Source organism: Chrysemys picta, chromosome 7 (assembly GCF_011386835.1).
Source record: "Chrysemys picta bellii isolate R12L10 chromosome 7, ASM1138683v2, whole genome shotgun sequence".
NCBI classification, from domain to species: domain Eukaryota; kingdom Metazoa; phylum Chordata; order Testudines; family Emydidae; genus Chrysemys; species Chrysemys picta.
The window spans coordinates 69,959,682-69,986,008 of record NC_088797.1 but is presented as its reverse complement, the minus strand read 5'-3'; the positions used below and the strand labels follow the sequence as shown (position 1 = coordinate 69,986,008).

Here is a 26,327-nt window from a genome sequence, read left to right as displayed (position 1 = left end):
AATCAGATGCAATGAGAATTTACACTTGCCTAAGGCCACGTCTATACGTACAGCGCTATAGCAGCTCAGTGTACCAATACAGCTGCACTGCTGCAGAGCATGTGCTGAAGACGTTCTATGCCAATGGGAGAGAGCTCTCTCATCAGCATAAACTCCCCCCGCCCCCGCAAGCGACAGAAACTACGTCAGCAGGAGAAGCTCTCCCGCCAACATAGCGCTGTACACACAAGTGCTTATAGTGGTGTAACTTATGTCACTCCAATGGATGCGTTATTTACACCCCTGAGTGACATAAATTAAGCCAGCATAAGCTGTAATGTGGACCTAGCCTAAGAATTCACCTCTGCCTTATTCCCCATCATCCTCAGCCAATTCTGGAAAGTTACAAATGGCCTCAAACACAACAAGCTTTTCTATATTTCAGCCTTCAGCCCAACTCTAAAGCCTGCATACATACTGGAGAAGGGCTCTTTGGCTCTCAGGTCACTTTCTGAGTATAGAAATCCTCTTACTCTCTCTGCATTGGATATTAGGATTCCTGACAGAGGCATAGCTTGTACAATGCTGTGTATCCTGGATAGGAAATCTGGGTTCCAGTCCAAGCTCTTCCACTGGCCTGCTTGGTGTCCTTTGGGCAAATCACTTAAGCTCTCTGTATCTCAGTGTCCCCATCTGTAAAATGGAGATAATGATACTGACCTCCTTTGTCAAGAGCTTTGAGATCTACTGATGAAAATCCTATAGATAAGTGCTAGTATAACATGATATATTTCTATTAGGGCCTCTGTGAAATGAGTTTGGTGGTTCTCAGAATAGTTCCCAGCATCCACAAAAACTAGTCTCAGAAGAAAAAACAAAAACAACCTTAGACACTAACAAATTTATTTGGGCATAAGCTTTCGTGGGCTAAAACCCACTTCATCAGATGCATGGAGTGGAAAATACAGTAGAAAGATATATATACACAGTACATGAAAAGATGGGATTTGCCTTATCAAGTGGGGGGGGTCAGTGCTAACGAGACAATTCAATTAAAGTGGGCTATCAACAACAGGAGGGAAAATCACTTTTGTAGTGGTAATCAGGATGGTCCATTTCAAACAGTTGACAAGAAGGTGTGAGTAACAGTGGGGTGAATTTAGCATGGGGAAATTAGATTTTAGTTTTGGTAGTGACCCATCCACTCCCACAGAGACACCCCTAGAATCCCAACCTGGGGTAGTCTATCTGCTACCCAAGATCCATAAACCTGGGATCCTGGACGCCCCATCATCTCAGGCATTGGCACCCTGACAGCAGCATTGTCTGGCTATGTAGACTCTCTTCTCAGGCCCTACGCTACCAGCACTCCCAGCTATCTTCGAGATACCACTGATTTCCTGAGGAAACTACAGTCCATTGGTGGTCTTCCAGAAAACACCATCCTAGCCACTATGGATGTAGAAGCCCTCTTCACCAACATTCCACACAAAGATGGACTACAAGCCATCAGGAACAGTATCCCTGATAATACTTACCTACATGCCTCCCGCTTTCATCCAGACCACATCACACAATCCATTGTCTACAGCCAAGCTCTAACATACAACCGCATTTGCTCCAATCCCTCAGACAGAGACAAACACCTACAGGATCTCTATCAAGCATTCTTAAAACTATAATACCCACCTGCTGAAGTGAAGAAACAGATTGACAGAGCCAGAAGGGTACCCAGAAGTCACCTTCTACAGGACAGGCCCAACAAAGAAAGTAACAGAACGCCACTAGCTGTCACCTTCAGCCCCCAACTAAAACTTTTCCAGCACATCATCAAGGATCTACAACCTATCCTGAAGGACGATCCCTCACTCTCACAGACCTTGGGAGACAGACCAGTCCTTGCTTACAGACAGCCCCCCACTTGAAGCAAATACTCACCAGCAACTACACACCACAGAACAAAAACACTAATCCATTAACCTATCCCTGCAACAAACCCCGTTGCCAACTCTGTCCACATATCTATTCAAGGGACATCATCATAGGACCTAACCACATCAGTCACACCATCAGGCTCATTCACCGGCACATCTACCAATGTGATATATGCCATCATGTGCCAGCAATGCCCCTCTGTACATTGGCCAAACTGGTCAGTCTCTACGCAAAAGAATAAATGAACACAAATCAGATGTCAAGAATTATAACATTCAAAAACCAGTCGGAGAACACTTCAACTTCCCTGGACACTCAATAACAGACTTAAAAGTGGCAATTCTTCAACAAAAAAACTTCAAAAACAGACTCCAATGAGAAACTGCAGAACTGGAATTAATTTGCAAACTGGACACCATCAAATTAGGCCTGAATAAACAGTGTCGGCTCTAGGTTTTTTGCTACCCCAAGCAAAAAAAATTTTGGCTGCCCCTCCCTGCTTTTTTTTTTTTTTTGGCTTTTACACATATTTGCACTTTGCAGTTTTGTTTTGACTGTTTAAAATTAAAAATAAAATGAAAACAGAATTTGTAGTTAGTGAAATAAAACAATTTCCTACTAGTGTAATTTTAACATTTAATTTTAACAAAAACACAATTACAAACAATTTGAGTTCAACTATACACTGTAATGAAAAACGTTAGTGTCTTCCAGTTTCTCATAAATTAAAAGAATTTATATGAACTGACTTTTTCTGGTTTTTATTCTTGCGCAGTCTTTTAATAAGTCAGTGAAATCTAAAGTACTTTTTGCAATAGTACTTTCAATTGAAATTAATGCCAGTCCTGACATATGATTTTGAGACATAGTGGACCTCAAATAATTTTTTAGTAATTTCAGTTTTGAGAAACTGCGCTCACCAGAAGCCACTGATACTGGTAATGTTAAAAGACTGCGTAATGCTATAGCAGTGTTTGGAGTGAAAAAATCATTTCTTGCTATAAATTCTAATACTTTTAGAGGAGAAGTTTTAGGACTTATTAGCTCAGATAAAGCTATTAATTCATCATACAGTTCTATGCATCAATGTCAGCAGCGTTATCAGTACTGAGCGCTAAATGTAGGTCTTGGCACTGCTTCATGAGGTCTTCTTTGGAAAACTGATTTTTAATATTTCCAATATCGTATAAAAATTCAAAAGTTTCACAATGACCATGCAACTGACAAAATCTTTCTTCAATGGAAGTTATAGCTACATCCAAAATACAATAGAAACATTCAACTTTAAACCTTTCGTTTGGATCGAGAATAGGATCATCATGAGCCTCATAACAAAACTGTCTTGTTTTTTTCCGAGGATGAATGAATTGTTGAGGTGCAAATGTTGGTTCAAAATCAAGATCCTCTGCTATTGTTGCTTCTTTGACAGTTTCTTCAAATCCTTCATCTGAACGGTATTTTTTTAAATATTCCAGCATTTTATTCAAAATCGTCTTTGCCTCGGATATGTCTATGATTATGTTCTGCATAACTTTGCTGGTCAAATTAATTTGATTCAGAATATTGTGCCAAATAACCGTGCAACATGAAAATTGAAACTGCATCATTTTCTGAGCCAATGTTTCAGCTTCATGTCAAAATGAAGGATCATACGACTAGTCCTGGCTTATTTTGAATAGTGCATCGTAAATCTCTCCTGATGAATATCAGGATGGTCTAATAGCGTATCCTGCTTTCCCATATAGTTTGATTCAGAGGTTTAAGAGTGAGTTTTTGTTCAAAATGCTTCTTCAAGACTGCCCAACGGTGTGTGGAAGCACTAAAAAAGTTGTAAATTGCTTGCACTGTGGTAAAATATGAAACGGCATCTTTACATGATTTGGCAGCATCACTGACAACCAGATTGAGTGAATGCGCATGACAAGGAATGAAAAAAAGCTCGATTGTTTAAATTCAATATTCTTTGCTGTACACCTGTATGTCGTCCTCGCATGTTTGAGCCGTTATCGTACCCTTGGCCGCACATATTTTCTAAAAGGTATTCCATAGTGTTCCAGTCTCTGTAGAATTACATCTGTGAGGGCTTTCCCAGTAGTTTTGTTCACTGGTATAAATTCTAGAAAGTGTTCACAAATGTTCACTTCTGCATTTTCATCAATTTTCAGAAATCGTAAAACTATTGACATTTGCTCGGTTTTGCTCAGATCTTGAGTACAATCAACTATAATTGAGTAATATTTGGCATGTTTCAAATTCAATAAAATTTCATTACGCACTCCATTAGAAATTAATTCTATTATCTCATTTTGTGTATTTTTACCCAAATAATGGGTGTGAATCTCTCCATCTTTCACTCTTCATATATGCTCAGCCATAACATTATCAAATTTTGCCAATAACTCAACCAATTTCCATTGTTATTCTCATATAAAATATCCGAGGATCCACGGAATGAGAGGCACTGTTTGGCTAGGAAATTAATGATTGCCAATAAACGTTCCAACACCGCTTGCCAACGTCGAAGTTCTGAATTTAGTTGACGTTGCTGTACCGCATCGATTGTTGTACCGGAACATAATCTGTTTGACAGCTCAATCCAATTTGTCAATGAGCGTAAATGATTTTTTGATGTTTCATATTCTTTCAAATGCTGATGTAAATTTCGCCAGTCATTAAAACCTGCAGTTGCCAGAAGAATGTCTGAGTTACAGAACAGTTTGCAGCAAAAACAAAAAACTACATCTTTGGTCTGTGAATACACTAGCCCTGATCTATTAATTTGTTCCCCATTTTTCATTTTTTTCTTCATACTGGATGGCATAAATCGATGATTCGACTCATTAAATGGATATTCAAATGTAGGATCTAGTTTTGAAGGACCTTTTTCACAATAATAATTTGCATTGTATCAGTAATTATTGTCGGCCATGTACTTGGATCCGATCCTATGTCAGTCTCTCCACCTTCCAATAATTGTTCTTCAGTTTTAGATTTGGATAACAGTTCTTCATTTCTGGACTCTTCAGCTGAAGTAGTAAATCTTTGGATGGATTGTGATTGTTAGTCTTTATCAGTTAGTGAAGATAATCTTTGATCAGATTGTTGTTCATCTTTATCAGTTGATAAAAGGTCATCTTTGGTTCCATCGGTCTTTCAGTTGATGAATAATTACCTTCAATGCATTGCTTAGAGCTTTCTCCTTGATTGTCGACTTTTTTACAATACTTTTTTGAAGAGAGAGTTTTTCTAATTCTTTTTGCCGTTTCTCTCTTTGTTGCCGGTAAGCAGCACCGGAAAGTCGTTTTCATTTTTGTCCTGGCATTTTAGCCCTATAACCACTGGCACCGACGCGAAACAGAAATTAGCGCGAATGGTGCCAATAGGGCAGCACAGTACACACACGTAATCGTGATTTGAGTGACCATGTCACAACGTGACATGATATTTTTCACATCACCCTCCTATTGCACTACTGTACTTGCCGTAGGTAAGGCGCTAGTCATTGGGGCGAGAGAGCTCCCCACAAGCTCGGATACACACTGGACCCAGCCCTGCTGGCGTTTTCCCAGCGCTGAGGCCGCCCAGTTGGGAGCCCGAGGGGCATGCAATGGAGAGAGCTCTGGGGCTGGAGGAGCCAAGGAAGAGGTGCTGGGCTTGCCAGACAGATGCTGCCCCTTTCTGCCAGGTCGCTCGCCCCCTGCAGGGGGGGAGGCAGAAGGAGACTCCAGGCACCAGCACCCTGAGGCCACCCAGCTGGGTACCCGAGGGGCATGTAATGGAGAGAGCTCTGGGGCTGGAGGAGCCAAGGAAGAGGTGCTGGGCTTGCTAGACAGATGCTACCCCTCTCTGCCAGGTCACTCGCCCCTCCCAGGTGGGAGCCGGTAGCGCGGCCCTGTCCCAGCTGCAGAGGACGGGCTGCTCCTTGGCTTGCAGTGGCGGGGACAAGCCAAGGAGGAGCGGTCTGTCCTCTGCAGCGGGGCAGGGCCGCGCTACTGGCTCCCACCTGAGGGGAGGTGGCCGCTGCCACCGAGAGAGTGGTGGGGACACACTCCCCACTTAGCCGGCTCCCTGCCCTGCCGCACCCGGCGGCAGAACAACAGGCTGGTTACCACCCCCGGGGCGGTCAGGATCCAGCCCAGGACGCTGCTTGAGGTTTGAGCTGGGGCTCCAGCATTATGTCGCCCCATATATTATGCCGCCCTAGGCACCTGCTTGTTTAGCTGGTGCCTAGGGCCGCCCCTGTGAATAAAGACTGGGAGTGGATGGGTCACTACAAAAATGAAAAACAAATTTCCCCATGATAATTTCACCCTACTCTTACTCACACCTTCTTGTCAACTGTTTGAAATGGGCCACCCTGATCACCACTACAAAAGTGATTTTTCCTTCTGTTGATAATATCCCACTTTAATTGAATTGTCACATTAGAACTGACCCCCCACTTGGTAAGGCAACTTCCATCTTTTCATGTACTGTGTATGTATACATCTTCCTACTGTATTTTCCACTCCATGCATCTGATAAAGTGGGTTTTAGCCCACAAAAGCTTATGCCCAAATAAATTTGTAAGTCTCTAAGGTGCCACAAGGACTCCTCGTTGTTTTTGCTGATACAGACTAACAGGGCTACCACTCTGAAATCTAGTCTCAGAAGGCCTCCTTGTCAGACACAGCAAAGTGGCTCCGGCTCAAGGTTAGCATGTATTGGTATGGTAGTGAGGGGGAAGCTTACGCTACTGCTGCCTGGGCTAGATCTGTACCTGTTATAAATAAACACTTCCACCAGCTTTGCAATCCTTTTCGTCTAGCAGTTTTAATAAGCACTAGGCTCCTAACATTTTCAAATTAAATGAATGCTTAGGAGGATGTAATTATACACACACACACACACACACACACACACACACACACACACACACACACTTACTTTATATACTACAGATCTATATATATATAAGGGTGACAATTTTTGAAAAGCACAGCTCTAGCTAAAACTGTTACATGGATTCTGCTAGAAAAATATTAAGAAGTTTCTGTTTAATTAAGGAGCAGTGAGGGACCCTGCTTGCATATTGATAGTTTGCTCTTTGCTTTGTCTTGCTTTGAAAAAACTGTCTGCTCCAAAAGCAGGAGCAGAAGGGGATAGGGAACAAGTAAAGGAAAATCTGTCTCCCTAGGACATCTTGTCTGAGGTTGAGTCTGGTTTGTAAGTTCAACAGTATGTTCAGGATCACAACTGTCAGAGTCTGGAGAGGAGTGTGTGTGTGTATACACAGACACATACATCCAGGGGTGGGGTCATGTGGCCATTTGGAACTAAGGAGAAACAAAGAACTTCTGAAAAACCCACCAGATGGTGAAATTCATTTCCCCTTAGATTTCTTTACTGCTTTTTAAAAACAGGATAGTTCAGCACCCAAGCATATGACCCCTCAGCCCTGTCAGGAGATGACCCAGGATTGACAACTGTCTTCATCCCTATGCATAGAGCATGGAACAAAACAACAAAAAGTACTCGGGTAAAAAGTAAAAGATAAAACATTTGTGACTAAGGTAAATATATCAGCTTATTGGATTGAGGAGTCTGAATCTTTAGAATTAGTTAATTGCAGTCTGCAGTCGGTTATTTTAGATCTTAGCAGCGTTAACTAAATTACTGTTATTAGACAAAGTCAAAGTAGAAGCACGAAGAAGACACACAAATGGGATTTATTAATTTTGCAGTTATGCATGGATCTGCCAACAGAGGGAGTCCTTTAACTATCTAGTGTAGTTCTAGACAAATGATTATTAATAAAGGTTTAAAACAACACCAGTTGTGTCCCTACTGTGCCACTACCATGGCAGTAATAGCAAAAAAGGTTTGTGAATAATGTCACATCATAGTATTTAATAGAGTAACAAACCATGGGGTAATATCAGCCATCCAATCACTTCAAGGAGACTGCAGAATTCAATTGGTAAATTATATCTAGGGGCACAACATTAAAATAACTGAGAGAATAATCACTTATACCCATTTTAGATAATTATGCCATATAGCTTAAGGGCTCTTCTCTCAGTTGGCCAACACACACCCAAGAGTCATTTGGGTTCTTTCCGGATGTAATTTGATCTTGTCCAACAGCTACAATTCAGTTAAACCACCTCACAGGCTGTTGTGAGGCTTAGTTCATTGATGTTTGCAAAGCACATTGTGATCCTAATATGGAAGGTGTTCGCTGCACCTAAAGACATTTTGCTCTACAGTTCTCATGTCATTATACAGGCTAAACTCACATTGACTTCACTGGGAAATTTGCCTGTGCAGAGATTCTGGGATCATACTCTAAATGATTCACTGTGTTTCTGTATTAAAACCACCGTAGCAATGGACAGACCAATTCTGATCAAGTAAGAGCCAACTCTAAACTGAAACCAAGCTGGAACCAAACCTCTGAGAGTCTAAAAATATCTGTTCACCGTTTCCCTCTTCAACAAGAGCAGCTCTTCTCTTCCTGGTCTGTGTCAGGACCACAAAATGAAGTTACAAAACATAATATGAGCTTCAATGGAAACAAGTACATAACACAAACACACAAGTGCACACACAAACACACACACATGTTTCCAGCCCAGTTTTTGCAAGTCTGGCTATTTTGGATCAGCGTTCAAACTTTTAGATGCTTAAAGATAAACTGCAACGCTGAAGCTTTTGGTGTTTCACTTAGCACCATCATCCCCATGTTTAATTGAAAGGCTCCAGAAATATTCTTCCCGCAGGTAGATGCAGAAAGAAACCCATGCACAAATCCAAGTCTATCAAAGGAATATATGATTATCAGTCTCTCTTTGAATATTTAGCACATTGCTGTCTAACTAGTGGGATTTATAGTTGGGTTATGTGGGATTTCCAAGTTTTAAGAGGTTTCTCTCTCTATTTCCAGTCCATTTAAGAAGAATGACTAATGATAGAACTCAAATGATGACTGGAGCTTGGCTTTGGAGTTCCAAACTACAGATTTCCCACGGAATTCCAGCACAATAAAAATCAAGAATTTGACAGAATTTCTTACAAGATTTCAGTGGCTCTTCTTACCTGCTTATGGTTTCTAGTCCATTACTCACTCCATGCCCTCCGTTATTCAGTGTCTTGTCCAGTCTGGATTGAAACACAGATGATGGGCTACCACCACTTTACAACACAAAGTCTGATTTTCCTCTGCCTTGTACCTTGTGATGACATCTAGGGCCTGATCCAGAAATCAGTGAATTCAGTGGAAACACTTTCATTGACTTCAACTGGCTTTGGCTCGGCTCTTCCCTTCGCACCTGTGCAGATAAAGCATAACATGTATTTTGATGTGGTAGCATTTCTACACTCACTGTGTGCTGGTATAAGTCACACAGGCATAAGACAGTAGTGAATCAGGCCCAGTGGTTGGATACTAGGAACAATTTTCGAACCATTTGAATAATTAAGTACTAGAATAGGCTTCCAACCGAGGTTGCAGAATCCCTGTCATTGTTTTTAAGAACAGATTGGTCAAACACCTGTCAGAGATGCACAGGAGGATGGACTAAATGACCTCTAAAGGTCCTTTCTCTCATTCTATTTATGCATCATCTAGAAGCACGCAGTGCTGGGAAATTTCAAGCATTGAGTCTAGCATTGTTCGGTTTCTTCTCTTTGCTCCTCGTTCACCCAGTTTGAATTGCTCTGAACTAGTCCTCTCTCTCTCCCTGGTGTTTATGTCACTCAGATCCTTTTGGGACAGTTGTCCTATTTGCCAGTATACAGACAGATGAAAATTAAAAGGAAAAAGACACAGATGGACCTAACCTAATTCACAATTCACTGAAAAAGCCAGTTCATTTGCAGAAAGAAAGTTAACTGGCCTATGATGTTGTCTGTCTTTTTTGTTTTGATCTGTTTATTTCCTTTTTAAACGCCCTCAGGTAGTAGTTGCTTGCATGCTGTTATTTGCTGCTCTGCTTTTATATAGAAGCTTTTCTTTTTAAACCAGTATGATGCATGCAAGGAAAGGTCTAAACTTCCATAGGCAACTTGTATGTTTTGATTCCATTGACGAGTTTCAGATGGATGTGTGCAGGATATTTAGCTCTAGAGCTTCCTTTGGGGCTCACACCATCACACGTTTCCTGTTTTGTACATGACACAATGAGCTTTTTCAAAGACACAGTTATATGAATGGAGTTAGGAATTCATGCTGGCACCTGATATGCGTAGATGAGAAGAAAACACTGGGCCTGATTCACCACTCTGCTACTCCTGTAGAGTTACTCAGTGTAAACTGGGAGCCTGGTGAATCAAACGTACTGATCTCTAATGAGACTAAGAACCGGACCTGAGTTCACAGCTGAAAGGGGCTGAATGCAAACACTAAATTTGAAAACATTGGTCACTTCGAGCTTCAGATTTGGATTGCAGATTTCTAGGTTTGGAGTGTCTGTGGCTGGGGTTTTGGCCTCAATCATTTTACAGGCAAGCAGCCGAACTCTGATCTCAGTTACACCACAGTAAATTCACGGCATCCCTCAAAGTTGGTGACTTGGGGGCTATATTCAGACCTAGTGTAAGCACCTGCGTTTCCATTGAAGTCAACTGAGAAGCAGCATGGTCTAGTGGATGGCACTAGACTGGGATTCAGGGGATCTAGGTTCTAGATCCAGGTCCTGCCACTTCCCTGCTGTGTGACCTTAGTCTAGTAGTTAATTCATCCTCTGCTCTTCCTCCATCCTTGTCAATTTAGATGGGAAACTGTTTGGGGCAGGGGTAGCCTACAAGTCTGTATAGCGTCTAGCACAATGGGACCCTAATCTCAGTTGGTGCTTCTATGCACAACTCCTCTACAAATAATAACATTCCAATCACTTGCACTAGGTCTGAATTGGGGATCCTGAGTGAAATGTCCCATAAGAAACCTCTGAAACATTTGCTGAATGCTACCTAGTTGGAACTACAAAATCCTAACACTGTATACAATAAAAGCATATGCAACACTGTACGAATCTGCAGGATTTCATGCTAACTATAGTATTCTTTAGGTAGTTAATTCCTAAGAAGGGACTTCAGAGCTATAGCAGTTTAAATCAGAAAAAAGATTGGCAAGAGTTTCTACCACATTTATAAGGAGGGGGAAAAAATACACCACTATTTTAGCCCATAGGAAAACTATCTGGGTTGCCATTTTCTCATTTGAAATTATTCCAAGTGATAACCTATTTAGCATTACCACTAGCCAGATTTTATACAAAGCTATTTTAAAAAAGAAATATCACAGAGAGAAGGAAATTACTCAGTTTCCTTAGCTCTGTGCTTTCATTTGCTTAGGAAGATCATGTAAGTCAATTTTCTGAAGTGTTCTTGGTAATTTAGAGCTTAAACATGCCCATGATTTAACAGTCTAATTTCTCAGTTGTTTTGCTGACAATGTAGAACCAGCATTTTCCAAGTAACAAACTGATTTCTTCAAAAGAGTTTACTTAATAAGCTATTCTTTAACGTGACCTTTTTAGCAATGTAGCCTACAAGTCTCGAAAAGTGAGGCCATTGCGTGAAATGTACTAATAGCCAGTGGATCACTAGAAGTGGTAAGAAAAATAGCAATGAGAAACAAGTATTTGGTATCTATTCCTATCAGAATGTGGGTTTTTTTAAAGCCCATTGGGCTAACTGAGAAGTCTGGCAGCAGTGCAGTGAACCACCGTAGATATCAGAGGCCCAGTTTCTCAATAGATCAGCTTAGCATCACGGAAGTCAGTAGAGTCAGACTGAATTACACCAGTTTATGATCTGGGCCAGAACTCACATCTGTTGGGGCAGCAGGTGCTGGAATCACTGTTTGAAGGGTAAATGTTTGGGCTCTGGGAGCACATTAGCACTGCTCCCTCTGATCACATTGGGGAGCATCCAAGAGTTGACAAAGAACAATCTGAAATTCTCCATGTGTCCTTTTGTGCGATAAGCAGAGTTTCACACATATCTAAAGGCTCTGTGATGGGACACTGGATCACCATGCAGCACCAGGATCAGATGAGCCAAAATTCTCAGTAAAACCAGTGGAATATGAGTGCACCAGAAAGGCAGGATCATGCCCAAAATGAAAAACCTTATTAACTGAAGCTAAATTTTAGGCCCTTTGTGAAAGAAAATACATGCAGTACCTATGAAAGAACACCAGGAGGAGATAAAAAACCCTTCATTTATAGGCAGCTGAAGACCTGGATATTTGGCAAGCAGTGAATATCAGCTACTCAGTAAATTAGGTCAAAGGGTATTCTCTCATAGTGTGTTCTTTACTGCACGATAAACTAGGAGCAAGATCTATTCTGCGAGGGAATGAGAAACTGCAAGGCACACATTTATGGGCGTTCTACAGCCAGGAAGGGTGAGTTTAGGCAAAGCTTCATGGGAAGCAAGACATGGTTCTGAATTACAGTGTGCTCCGAGCTCATCATGTGGGAGCTTAATTCAAAAAGAGGGAAAAATAGGAATTCCAACAATTCTTGCTTGAGTGGAGATTGGACTGGCCATCGGATATGGAACCTTCCATCTCTAGGCCCCGAGTGTAAATCCAGCTTTGGCATGGACCACGAACCCGTCTCACACCCCACCAAACAGCTGTCAGGCACACATTGATCTCAGCTCTGATCCTGCAATGGCTCCAGGCAGATGGATCCATGAATGGGACTCTGTGAGGCTGCAGAGGCTGCCTATGCGGTGCTCAGCGTAGACTCCTACATCTGTTTTTTGCCTGACAGCAGTTCGGTGATGTGAAAGAGATGAGCTGATAGATGTTTGCTGGGGACTGGTCTGAGTCTCTCTGGCAAAAGTTAGTCATCTCAGCAGAGAAGCTGTAGAACAATGTGCCATGGGGTCTTCATTACCATTTTACACCAAGTACTGCCATTGCTTGTGTGCTATTTGTTCAAGGCAGAGGGCTTCATTTGCCAAGGTTTGTGCAGTACTGACTGTATGGTTAACTTTCTGTCCTTGCTATGGAATAAGGAAATATACCACACCAGTGGAATTCTCTCTTTCTATCAAAGGGCTCTCACCAGGAAAGACAACACAATTACAGAAGTTAGAGATGGGGAAAAACATTCTAAATCATCTAGTCCTACTCCTTGCCAGTGCAAGATTGTTCCCTGTTGTATATTTTCATGTGCTACAGCCAGTCAAATGATGTGTCCAGGAAGGAAGTTCCACCACTTCCACAACCTAATATCAAGTTCACTGTCAGTGTAGCTTGATATTTAGAGTAAAATCTTTCCCTTTCTTAATTGCTTCCCATTATTCTTCATTATGCTGCCCTAAACAATGCCCTCTCTCATTGATGTTTACACTCTTCAAATATTTGCAGGCTGTTACCATGAACCTTCTGCACTTTAGTTATTGCTTAATCAAGACATACATATTTATTTAGCCGTTTCAGGGCTTGAACCTGCTGGTATTTTATATGAGACTCTCCCAGTGACTTCAGGGGGAATTGTGCACCCAAGAACATCTGCAGTAATGGGCCTTTAATCTTTTCTCAGAAGACAATCCCTCTAGTGTTCTACTCACTTTGATGCTCTTCTCTGGACACCCTCTAGCTTACCTCTATTCTTCTGGCAATTAGGTGCCCCAAATTGAATATAGTATGCCAGTGGCTCTCAACCTTTCCAGACTACTGTACCCCTTTCAGGAGTCTGATTTGTCTTGTGTACCCCAAGTTTCACCTCACTAAAAAACTACTTGCTTAAAAGCAGACAAAGATACAAAAGTGTCCCAGTACACTGTTACTGAAAAATTGCTTATTTTCTCTTTTTACCATATAATTATAAAATAAATCAATTAGAATATAAGTGTTGTACTTACATTTCAGTATATAGTATGTAAAACAGTATAAACAAAACACTGTCTGTATGAAATTTTAGTTTGTATTGACTTCACTAGTGCTTTTTACGTAGCCTGTTGCAAAACTAGGCAAATAGCTAGATGAGTTGATGTACTCCTTGGAAGACCTCTGTGTACCCCCAGGGATACGTGTACCCCGGATTGAGAACCATTGTTGTATGCAACTTGTGGTCACACCCAAGTCATGTTAAGTCCTTCCTCCATTAGTATAACACATCTACACACACAGCCCAAAATTGTATTGGCCTTTTTTGATATCTTAATGCTTGGCAAATTAAAATCTAGTCTGCAGTCTTATATTACCCACAGTGTCTTTTCAGATTTCTAAGCTTCTCCTTCCCATAGAATACTTGCCTTTCAGATTCACCCCCGCAGCTGTTGTAGTTGCTATTATCCATATCAAATATCATTTTATTATTCCCTGCTCATACTACTAATTGCAGCAGATCTTTTATTTCTCAGCCCTCCATGGTATTTGCAACTTACTCCAAATTTAGTATGATCTGTAAATTTTGTTAACTTGCTTTTTACTCCTTCTTCTATAGTGCCTCAATAACGTTATTTATTTCCATTCTACATGTGCCAAGTCAGAAGTTTATCTATATTCTAAGGATTTAAAAAACAGAAAAATGTTTGCTAAGTGTTAGCTCTCACTATTCCTTGCATGTGAAATTAGTTTAAATCCTGAGCTTAAACTTCCCCATTATTGTATTCTGTTTTATTTTACAGCTGTTTGAAGTTTATCACTGAACTTCTGCAATTGGAGTAGTAATAGTAGTTTTAAAAAGCATTTACTTACTATCTGTGTCACATTAGATTCTCACTTCTAATTAAACTCTCAGAAATGGAAGAGTTAAGCAACTCTGTTTTTAAGTCTTTTTAATCAGGAAATTTGGGGAAAACATACACGGGCAACAGCAGTGCAAACCAGACTTTTGATATGCGATACCAATGGGAGTTAGCTATATAAAAGCTCGATAAAGAAGACTGTATTATAAAACACTAGCATTTATAAGACCAAATCATGCATGCAAATTAAGCAAGACTTCCACTGATTTCACTGAGTCAAAAGACCAGGTAAGGGCTGCAGGACTGGGCTCACGGTATTTAGGAATGCAATTCCAGATTGTTTCAAATACAGTTTTATCTTGTGAAATCTGCTTATAGCTCGAGCCAGGAGAGGCCTAGTGAAATAGTAGATCTCCCCTGGAGACAGCCCTTTTACAGTCCTCATGTGGAAATAGGATATGCTGGGGGTGGGGCTGGAGGGAATTAAGCACCAGGGAATGCATGTTAAGAAGTCTATTGTGGAATAAAACGAGAGAAAATACTAGCCAATACTACAATGTAATTTATTTTGATTCATGAGAGTCTGTCCTGGAATCACAAAAAGCAGAGGGAGTGAACATTAAGTCCTTTATCTTTTTGTAACTTTCTTTGTGAAAACAAAGCATCTATCTATTTATAATTTTAAGTATTACTGAATGAGAGAGAAAGTGAGGGCAACAAGTCATAGGAAAGCCATAGGGATTTGGGGTGGGATTTTGAGCATTGGCCCAACTCTGCTCCCACTGAAGTCAATGGAGGACTTAACCCTTAATAAGTGAGCATTTAAATTCCCAATAAGGCCCCGATCCTGCAAACAGTTATGCTCGAGTCAAGAGTAGTTCCATGAGCACTGAGCATTCCATTCAATGGGACTAATCACACATGTGTTTGCTTTTAGAACTGGGGCTTCGTAGTGTCTGGCACAAAAATCTCAACAGTCCTTTCACACCAGAGTAATTTTAGGGTCTTGCAGTCAATTATTAGGGTATTGTAGATAATGAAAGCCCAGAGCAGGGTGGAAATAGGAGAAAGACCTGCCTCTCTGTTCTAGGATAGCTGCAGGAAGACTCCTGAGCAGATGGGTAAGAGAGGGTTCTGAACCCCTGGATCTCACAGATTTAAAGGGATTAGAGCATGAAGAGATCATACCATGTGGATTTTTATAAGGCTTGTGTTGGATGAGAAAAAAGTTATTCTCCTTCTCCCATGAGATGCACCCAGACAAGTGAGGAGAACACTACCTCCTAAAGCAGCTGGGACAAAGAACCACAGCTGCCAGGAACAGGGAAAGTTGCCCAGGAAAGGGAAGAATTAAGCAAAGTGTAACCATTTTATCAACAAAGTCCTTAGGGTAGGGAAAGGAAAACCTATGTGTGCGTCCAATCTCAGTACACAGAACAGTTCAGAGATAGGGGAAGGTCAGGGATTTCAGCAACAGCACAGGGTAAGGTTTAGAACAGGAAGTGAAGGGAAGAGATCACATTATCAGCCTTTAGAAACGCATGGTTTTCATTTAGGGCCCAGCTGGACAGTAAAACAATCCCCTAATTCTCTTTAAACTATCAAGCAGGATTAAAACTGTAATATATAAATGGGACCAACTATTATGATTCATATTGTGCCATCCAAACAAACCTCTCTCTTGTGTGTTCTAGCTGCTCTCCTCCTTGCTGTTCTCTCACCTAGGGTCCTGTCCTGTCTCATTGTGGAAGTAACCTATGCAGGAGATTGAGTACTTTACTCACTGGGTAAAGTGCCATGAACCCTTATGAGCCAACATACAAACATTAAATAACAGAATCAGTCAGACAAATACTAGGTTATGTTTTTTTGATAACATGGGTATAGAAATACCAGATTGCTGAAGCTTGCATATGAAACTAACACACACTATTGTGGTGCTTCTCAGCTTTAACAATATAACTTAGAATTTCCCCACCCTGTTTCTAAATCCCAGACCGGTGGGAAAAGTCAAAAGGCATCACAGAGTCACCATTTCCAGACACCTCTGCAGAAACTAATCTGACTTTAGAAAGGGTAGGGTTGGAAGAAATTTCCCTCCAGATCAGATTGGCAGAGACCCTGGGGTATTTTTGCCTTCTTCTGCAGCAGGGAGTACAAGTCACTTGCTCGTTTAAATTAGAGTAAATGGTCAATTCTCTGTAACTTCAAGTCCTTAAACCACGATTTAAGAACTTCAGTAACTTGGCCAGAGGTTAGGGGTCTAATACAGGAGTGGGTGGGTGAGGTTCTGTGGCCTGCAGGAGATCAGACTAAATGATCATCATGGTCCCTTCCGGCCTTAAAGTCTATGAGGGCAAGTATGAATATCTTTGCCCCATGCCCCCCTCTTCTACCCTACTTTTTCTTGTCAGGGTTTGTGCATGTGTGTTTTTAAACAGAGCATGGGGTGTGTGGGGGAAGAATAATGTTGTGGAAATTTCTTTAAATTGTTTCTACTCTCTGCTTGCGTAAGCAGGACTGACTTCACCAAGAAGCTACACCCATAATTCCCAAATAACATGTTCAAGTAATCTCCCCACACTCTTCCTTAACATACTCTGGAAGCCCACCTGTTCTGTGACACATTTCAGCGATAACGGCCACATGGCACTCCCTGTTCTGTTCTCGGTTTGCACTGTATTTTACCACTGCTGGCTTTCCTTCCCAAAGTTCTTCAGGGCAAGGACTGAGTCCTGAAGCAACCCACCTCCCTGCCCCACCAACCTCTTTCTATTATATAAATAAAATTACATTGTCTGCTTTCAGAGTAGCAGCTGTGTTAGTCTGTATCTGCAAAAAGAACGGGAGTACTTGTGGCACCTTAGAGACTAACAAATTTATTTGAGCATAAGCTTTTGTGGGCTACAACCCATCCAATGAAGTGGGCTGTAGCCCACAAAAGCTTATGCTCAAATAAATGTGTTAGTCTCTAAGGTGCCACAAGTACTCCTGTTCTTATTGTCTGCTTTGGGACCCAGAAGCTGTATGGAGCAAGCCCTCTTGAATTTGCATTGACTAGTAGGGTGATGCTATTGAATTCTATGATATGAATGCAATCATCCCACCTGCCTTAAAGGGACACTGATTTTCAGAATGATCAGAGGTGAACATAGATGTTTAGTGTTAAGGGATCAACCTTACCTGGGTTTTATTTCTGTTAGGATATTTAGTGGGACATAGATAAATGTTGGGAACTGGGGATATTAAGTATTGCTGAATTTTAAAGAAGTTCCTTAAATTTCCCTAAAGAAATGATTTTTTTATTCATATACAGATCCATTTTTTTGTAAAGTTCACGCACTTCCTTGGATTTGCAAAACACCTTAAGATTGTGTCCACACAGCAGAGAGCCTCACATGTGCAAAGGCACCAGCTTTCATGCTTTTAGGATATGGGTTAGAAGCATACAAGGTGCTTTAGAAATAAGCCACTCAAACCAAAATAAGAACAGGGATGTAGAAGAGTGGCATTACTGAAGCTGCTCCCCCCTTGTGGTTCTCCTTGGCTAGCACCCCAATCAACAACTGGTCTGCCTTTTCTCCTGACCAGGTCACACTTGAGTCCCATCCCTTCTGGGGAACTCCAGTCCCAAGTCTACATAAAATAAAGTTCCAGTCTGTTCAGTAAGCCCCAGGAAGAAGACCCATGACATCTTCAATGTAGACCACTCAAAGAAATCTCAGTTCAAGTACTTCTAGTCTCACTCAGCTCCCAATACTTTGCTGAACCCTGTTTCGGGGTTGCCATGGCAAGAACTGCTCGCCTCTCACCACCTTGGTGCTTCCTCGGTCTCAGTTCCATCCTGAGCCCCCTTTCAGGGCCAAGGCAGTGAGAATCACCACCTCCTGTAGCCTTGGCCTTTTTAGCTCTCCCTTCCAAAGGTTTTCCCTGCCTCTTGTGGCCTCCCCTGACACCCTTTGCTTCCCAGGTTTCCTTTCCAGGCCCCCCACCCTCCTTCCTCAGGGCTTCTTGCTGGAGCTCAGCCTAATACCTGCAAAGTTCTTTCCTGATCTTATTTCAGAGCACTGCCTCCTAGGGCTTTCTCCCTGGGATCTCATTTTCTCAAGGGCTGCCATAGGAGCCAAATCCTTCCTGAAGCTCCTTTCCCAGTCCTGAAGACTTCAGTCCAAACACTCAGACTTTACCCTCGCTGCCTTTTGGGGTTTACGGACTACTCCTGGCTGAGGACAACACACCTTTTGCCTTTCCCTAGCTTCCCAGGCTTCCTCCTGGCTCCCTACTCTAGTTCTGGCTCCAAGCCTCCCAGGCTTCTGTCAGTTTTTAACCCAGAAGAGGAAACTCACAGTTACGTTTACCTGGATCTCCTCTCTGGCTTTTCCTACTGTCCTGTGCGCCTTCCTTTATGAAGGCCCAACTCCTCCCCTGATGGGTTTGATCACTAGTTATGCCTAACAGGTGACCTAACTGGACCTGGTAAGTGGTAAGCAGGGTGGGGTTTACACTGGTGTTTTCACAAGGTGTTTGCACTGGTATAACTCAGTTTAAAAACTGATTTAAGTTAAACCGTGCACATTTTTAATGTAAACAAAGGCCAACAGGGGTCTCTAAACACTACGATAATTGAGAACATAGATCCAAACACCTTTCCTAGTCCCATAGATAGAAACTGCTTGTATGATTGTAATAAGAGCTTTTTGTGATGTGTAATGTAGTGTACTTGCAATAAAGTATGTGCACACATGTCTACATGGTATTTAATGTAAACATGATAACTCTCATATGCAACCTACTACTGAACCTCAAGTTTTCTATTTCAGAGTGAGGAACACATTCTCCTAACAGCATGATCCTGTTTTACCAGACGGAGTATATAGTGTGTAAATGAAGAAGGGAAGTGGAAATTACATTAGTGTATTTGCACATTCTGTTGACTTAGCCTAGCACCCACTTGCCGCATGCTGTATGGAAGAATATAAAAATGTACAGTAGTTGGCACTGAACTCTATGTGGCAGTAATGTACCAGTTCAGTTTGCACAGTTCAGGCCCAGAATTGTAGGCAGGGAATACACACCATTAAAATACAAGGTAATTACATGGTACAGGTCCAGCTAGTAAAGTATTAGGACTGAGCCCCAGCAGCTATATGAAAGCAAGAACCCAGTAAACTACAGTTTGCCATCCTTTCTAGGTAATTGTAACCACTCTCTTCTGCATTCAGTCTGGCAGTAACTGCCCTTCACTTTTTCTGACTCTGTATTCATGCCGGGAAACAATAGTACAGTCTTAAAATCTACTTATATTTTGAGGTCATCCTGCTTGGCTTTGTAGGAGCTGTTGGAACTGAGCTTTACAATTTTCCATCCTAAGACACCCGATAGCTACACTAAAAATAGCCACGGACCAGTTCCTGTGTTACGACCTGCCTCCTAGTAGGGCGTCATGTTGATCACAGTTTAGGATCCACTTGGGCCATCAAGCAGGGCACCCTGGACTGTAAATGACCACCCTCAAACTACAACAGTGTCATCCTCAGTGTGCACTTTAAAGCAGGGTGACCAAGGCAGTGCTCCTAGCCAAGAGATGTGTCTGTTCCTCTGCCTCAAGTGTATGTGATTTACAACATTCTCTGACCAAATGGAGGGGGATGCAACTCAAGCAGGGAGGGAGGGAGTGCGAAGAACATCTTAGCATCATTTTCACAGCTGTAGTGTCATTCCTCCTCCTCCCCCGTCCGCATTACAGCTTCCAGCATTCGTGTTCCAACCAGTGAAATACACAAGGAGATTTACAAATGTCTTCCTGTGATTTGTTACGTGCTGGCGGTTAGAACAGTCAGACAAAAAGCTGTTCTGTAAACATCCATGCAGACAATTTATGGAGCTTTTGAGGGTTAGTCTTTCTTTGAAGCATGGGGGGGCTTACACAGATAACCCCCATTCAGGCTATTGGGAAGCACAGATTGCGATTCCCTCATGAGTACATCAATGGGAGAAAAGACCCCTTTGTATTCACTCCGTGGGTGTTAGAAGCAGCAATTCCTGCTTCTGACATAGGAACGTTTCTAGACAAGTCTCATTTTACATTTTCATTTCATCTGTACCAAGTACTTGAATTCTGAGTGTAAGTGGAATTAGAGAGAGAGAGAGAGAGAGAGAGAGAACGAAAACACATACAAGAAGTAAAACACAGTTTTACTGCTGATCGTGATCTCGCCCCAATGGAGGCTTCACCATATACTTGTCACCCTTCCGCCAGGTGGTGTCAGCAGCAAGCAAGGTTGGGTTCAATATCTAGGGGTTCCTACTAGCATTACAAAACAGACCCAATTAGATCCCACCCACCCTCCCCAGGAATCTGGGAAAACTAAGCACCACCCAGAGTGCCTCCAAGAGGCAATACTTCCCCTCTCACAAGCACTGAGTCTGCTGAGGAAACACAGCATTCATTTAGAAAAACACCACCACAAAGATTCAAAAGCATGCCAACAATAAGCATGCCTACTCCCCTCAAGACTTAAGTGAATTTTAACTCCAAACAACCAAAACTGATCACTTTGACAAAACAGGTAAGCAAACAAGTAAGTGAAGTAGGTATGTCTATGCAAATATGGTCTGCTTCTGGGGGATTTTCCCACAGTTCATCAGCAGATGGCAGGAGGGAGTTCATTCAGACCACCAGCTTAAATACCCTATGTCATTCTGATATAAAGGTCTCCCTCCCTCTAAGAAACTGAAGACAGGAACTTACTGGGCACAAAACTTAGGTATTGTTCATCCAACATTTTCTGCCTTATCTGATTGTGCTCCACCATGGTAACAAACATTTTGTCTCCCTTCCAGTTTATAAGATGAAATACCTGGAGCAAACTTATCCTAGTTTTTTTTTTAAATGTTTCTTCATTACTTTACGACCCCCCATATAGGTATAAGGTATTAATGCAACTGGTTCAAATTAGTTGCCTGGTACCTCCACTCTAGACCCTCATTCAGGTAATACTGGAGTGATAAGATTGGACACATGAAATTCCAGGGATGGGATGGAATGGGTTTTTGTGAAAGGATGAGTGAGGAAAGACCACAAAATTAAAAGGCTTTCACTTATCCAGTGGTCTCCCTTTTTATTTGATGGTCCTTTATTTGAACCAAGCAGTGACTCTGGAAAGGGTTAACATGAAATATGGAGGATTAGTAAAAGGCAAATAAAAAAATATAATTACACAGGCTCATGTCTAGTCTACCAGATGCACTGAACCAAATTCAGAGCTGACTTACAGCTGTTCTCTGTTTGAAAGCAAAAGACAGTGCTCCTGCTGGAAGGAGCACCTATTCTTCAGTCCATAATCCTTTGCCTGTTGTAGGAGAGGCTGGATGAGAGGTTATCTTGTAGAGGACTGTGATGAGGGACAGTTTCAATACAGCTTTACGGTGGTGGGATAATGGGATACAATCCTGGGCTGAAATGCCCACTTCTCTCCCCTTGGCAGTCCAGGAATTTATTTGGCTCCCTTCCTACTAGCAGACTACCCATGGCATAGAACTTCCCAACATTGCTGTGATTTCCGGAAGGAAGAAAAGGCAAACAGAAATTCCCTGCCAAGCAGCCTGGCCACACCACAGTTTTCCATGCATTTCAACCATCAAGAGTCATGGGGGATACATTGTACTGTTCTCTCTGTGGCAGAGTAGGGTGTAAGTCAGTGCTAAATCTGGTCTTCTACTTGTCTGACTATCAGAACTGATAACTCTGTGGTAACCTGGCACCAGAAACCTAAGACTCCATAGGAACAGTACAGTCTAAGCTGAGCATCTTTCATTCCAATCAAATACTTGGTGAAACTCCCAGAGACAGTTCAGTCACCGCAGAAGAGAATTTCTTGCATGGAGCCTGCAGAAAACAGTGCAATGTGACTCACAGGACTGTGACTCCTCGAAGCCTAGGACGCCTGTGGCCTATCATCTTTTCTCAGACACAGAGCAACTGTAGGCAGCTTTGTGTAGGGATTGGGGAGTGGGGAGACATGAAAATAAGTTTACATGAGAACACAAGGGAGAAATAAGCCAATCATTTTACGGGTCACAAGCTAGATCATTATGAAATGTAATACACAACCAAGTATGGAGAAAGGAATGGTGTGGGCAGTGCATGGCAGGGGCATTCTGGAAAGTGAGAGTGGGTCATTAATAAACAGAATCGTATCTGTCAGCATCTTCCTTTAATGTGTAGAATGTCATTTCTGTACACCCTGAAACTCACAACAACTGGCTTCGAACCTGAGGTGGGGGAAGTTCACCCATGTATATGTTAGGTTGATTGATTTTCTTTTAAGAGTTGCCTTGATTCTATATAAACATGACCAGCACAAAGTTAACAATTACATGCATTTAAATACCATTCATCTTTCTATTTTTCCATAGAACTCTGGCAAATGTCCTGCTTTATTAGAATATGTTTGACTTTGAGTTGACATCATGTAGTCGTTCTGTCTCTGGAGTTGGGATTGAGAGGGAAGGGGTAGAAAGCTAGGGAATGAAGGTACATGGAGGAGGACAAAGGGTTAAATTAAGGCTCTTGTGCCTTCACTGAAATAAAGAAAGGGGTTTTTGGGGTGGTTGGGTTTTTTTTGGAGGGGGGGAGGAAGGAAGTTAGGAGGGAGGGTTCTTGATATAGCTCTCATACTACAGCAATTTCCAATCTCTCCCCACCCACTACAAACTCTTATAAAAAGGGAACACTGAGGCTCAAAGATTATGCAAAGTTACATGTGTAGGAACAAGGAGTGCAGGCTACACCTACAGAATGGGGGACAGTATCCTGGACAGCAGTAGCTCTGAAAAGGAATTTGGGGTCACAGTAGACAAGAGACAGTGCAACGCTGTGTCAAAAAATGGCTAATGTGATCCTTGGATGTACAAAGAGAGTAGAGAATAGGAGCAGGGTGATTATTTTACCTCTACATATAGCACCAGTGAGACCAGTACCAGAATACTGCATTCCTCTCTTCTGTTCATATTTTAAAAAGGAAAAATTGAAGATTAAAAAAAAAACAGTTGAAAAATAAGAGTGGTTGCAGAAAAGAGCCACAAAAATGATTCAACGGCTGCAGACAATGTCCTACGTGAGATTTAAACAGCTCAATCTGTTGGATCAAAAAGAAGATTGAGAGGTGACTTGATTACAGTGTCTAAATACCTTCATGAAGAGGAAATACTGGATAGTAAAGGACTCCTTAATCTAGTGGAGAAAGGCATAACAAGAACCAATGTTTAGAAGCTGAAGACAGACAAATACAAAAGAGAAATAAGGGAGAAATTAACAACATTGAGAGTGATTAACCGCTGGAACAAGCTACTGAGGGAAATGATGGATGATCCATCTCTTGATGGATCAAGACTGGATGCCCCTTTGAAAGATATGCTTTAGACAGACACAAGTTGGGCTCAATGCAGGGGTACCTTGGGTGAAACTGAATAGCCTGTGTTATACGAGTTCAGATTACATGATGTAATTGTCCATTCTGGCCTTAAACTGTATGAAGAATTAGATTCTCAGCACGGTATTCTGGAGTGAAGGTTCTGATTGAAGCTTCTACCACAAATCACCCAATAAGGTATCCAACTGGTTTTACTTTGGTATTTAAGACCACCCTAAATGAAGTTTGTGATGCTGGCAGACCAGGTGCCAGCACACGCGAAGGCCCCTAGCCATCATTGAACACTGACAAATGCATAGCTGGAAACCAGTCTGTCTCACCAGTGTATAGTTAAGATATTGACATAAGTGCAATACCTATGTATAGCGTTTAGATTTTATGCAATGCCTGTAAGTTGCTGCATGCATCATTCTCACTTTAACCTCTATATTCCATGCTGTAAGACGATACTTTAGTGTTTGTTCTATAACTGTAAATGTTTGTTCTGAAGCTATGTAACACCCCGGAAGCTATGTAACACACAGGAAAAAAAGTCACCTTATAAAAATTGCTGGATTCCTACAGAAGGTGTGATCTCCTGCCCATCAGAAAGAACTATTGACTCCAAATGGGCCATTGTGGAATAAAGACTTTGTTGATTGCTTTCCCCACAGCCTGAAGAGGGTACATACCCAAGCTCTCCTTCCATCATAGCTTGAACATTGAGGGAAGGGAGGAGAACAGATTATCCCTATGCTGCTTGAACTCTGAGGCGCAATGATTTTTAAGCATAAGCAAGTGGTCCCTAGCTGTTTGGCTTGGGTTAGCCCTAAAGGACACTAAGTTTGCTTATTATAGAAGTTTCTATTATCTTCTGGATCCTAATACTGTAACTCATTTGTTTGTGTATATTACCTGTTTTAACCTTGTAAATAACTAATTTCTTTTTCCTATCGTTTACTATAGGACTGTCTACCAGCATTGTGTTTGGTGTAAGCTCTGAGATGCGAATTGATCTTGGGTAAGGGACTGAACCTTTGGGACTGGGAGTAACCCAAATATTTTGTGATCTTTGGTGTAAAGTGACAGTCTATCACAGAGTTAAGATTGCCTGGGCGGCAAGATAGGTCAGAATACCCAAGGGTACTGTCCATGTTAAAGCTGTATAGTGCCTGAGGAGTTTATGCTTATTACTTGGTTGGTGAAAAGTAAGTATAGAACTCTTCACACAATGCCAGAGGATGTTGTGAAGGCCAAGACTGAACAGGGTTCAAAAAGGAACTGGACAAATTTAAGGAGGATAGGTCCATCAATAGCTATTAGCCAGTATGGGCAGGGATGGTGTTTCTAGCCTCTGTTTGCCAGAAGCTGGGAATGGCTGACATGGGATAGATCACTTGATAATTACCTGTTCTGTTCATTCCCACTGGGGCACCTGGCATTGGCCACTGTTGGAAGGCAGGATACTGAGTTAGATAGACCTTTGGTCTGACCCAGTATGGCTGTTCTTATGTTCACAACCAATTTGGGGTTTGTGCCCTGCTTCTTAACAGTCTACCCTGAGTTTGGTGTTCTCGCTCGTGAGCCACTTCATAGATCATGACAAGGTTTATACTTATCCCAGGCAAAGAAGAAGAAATCCGACTAAGTGTCATGAAAATGGCTAACACACCGGGCTAAAACATGCAAGCATTACCCAGCTGGTGAACTGAAACATTTGTCATTCACATCTACAGGGCTGACAGGTCAGATCATTAGATAATCCTTTCAGTTTGTCTGACTGGGTCAGTCACACATGAAAACTGGGCTTTTGGACTCCCAGGAAAAATCTCAAGTGCCCTGGAAGGTAAAACAAGCCACATACAGATGAAAAAACAGACAAACTGAGAAATACCCAGTGGATTGAGGATAATATCTAGACCTTGATCTACATGCCTCTACGTTGGCATGAATGGGTGTGCCACTGTAGAGAGAGGGCAGAGTATACCCTTGAGCCTAGGAACACCTGGGACCTCATCCTGCAATTGCTCTGCTCTTCAAAAGGTCTATGTGCAAATCTATTAAAGAATCTGATGTGTGGTAGTGGGGATAGTATACACGGATCAAGTTCAACCACAAAAGGATGAATTTGACCACTTGTTAAAAAGCAACCTCCCTTCTTTTCTGGAGTACAATATACAGCATGTCTTCTTCCTCTCTTTCTTTTAAAAAAAAAAAATCTTTATGTAATTGTATTTTTCTCCGTGATTTCTGACCTTGATTCCCCCATCATTCTGGAAAGGTCAGCAATGACCACTTCCTGTGGCCCAC

General features: G+C 41.8%; 1 protein-coding gene across 2 annotated transcripts in view; it reads right to left on the bottom strand.

Annotated features, from left to right (window-relative positions):
* ANXA11 (annexin A11) overlaps positions 1-26,327 on the bottom strand; it is a 137,943-nt gene that overhangs the window by 92,064 nt on the left and 19,552 nt on the right. Inside the window, exons 1-2 of one of the 2 annotated variants that reach the window (XM_065553388.1) lie at positions 16,279-16,334; positions 8,992-9,224 (exon numbers count right to left, since the gene is read on the bottom strand). The gene's annotated coding sequence lies outside the window, so the exon portion shown is untranslated. Of the gene's footprint in view, positions 1-8,991; positions 9,225-16,278; positions 16,335-26,327 lie in introns of those variants that run through there. The other variant, XM_065553387.1, reaches the window with a different exon arrangement.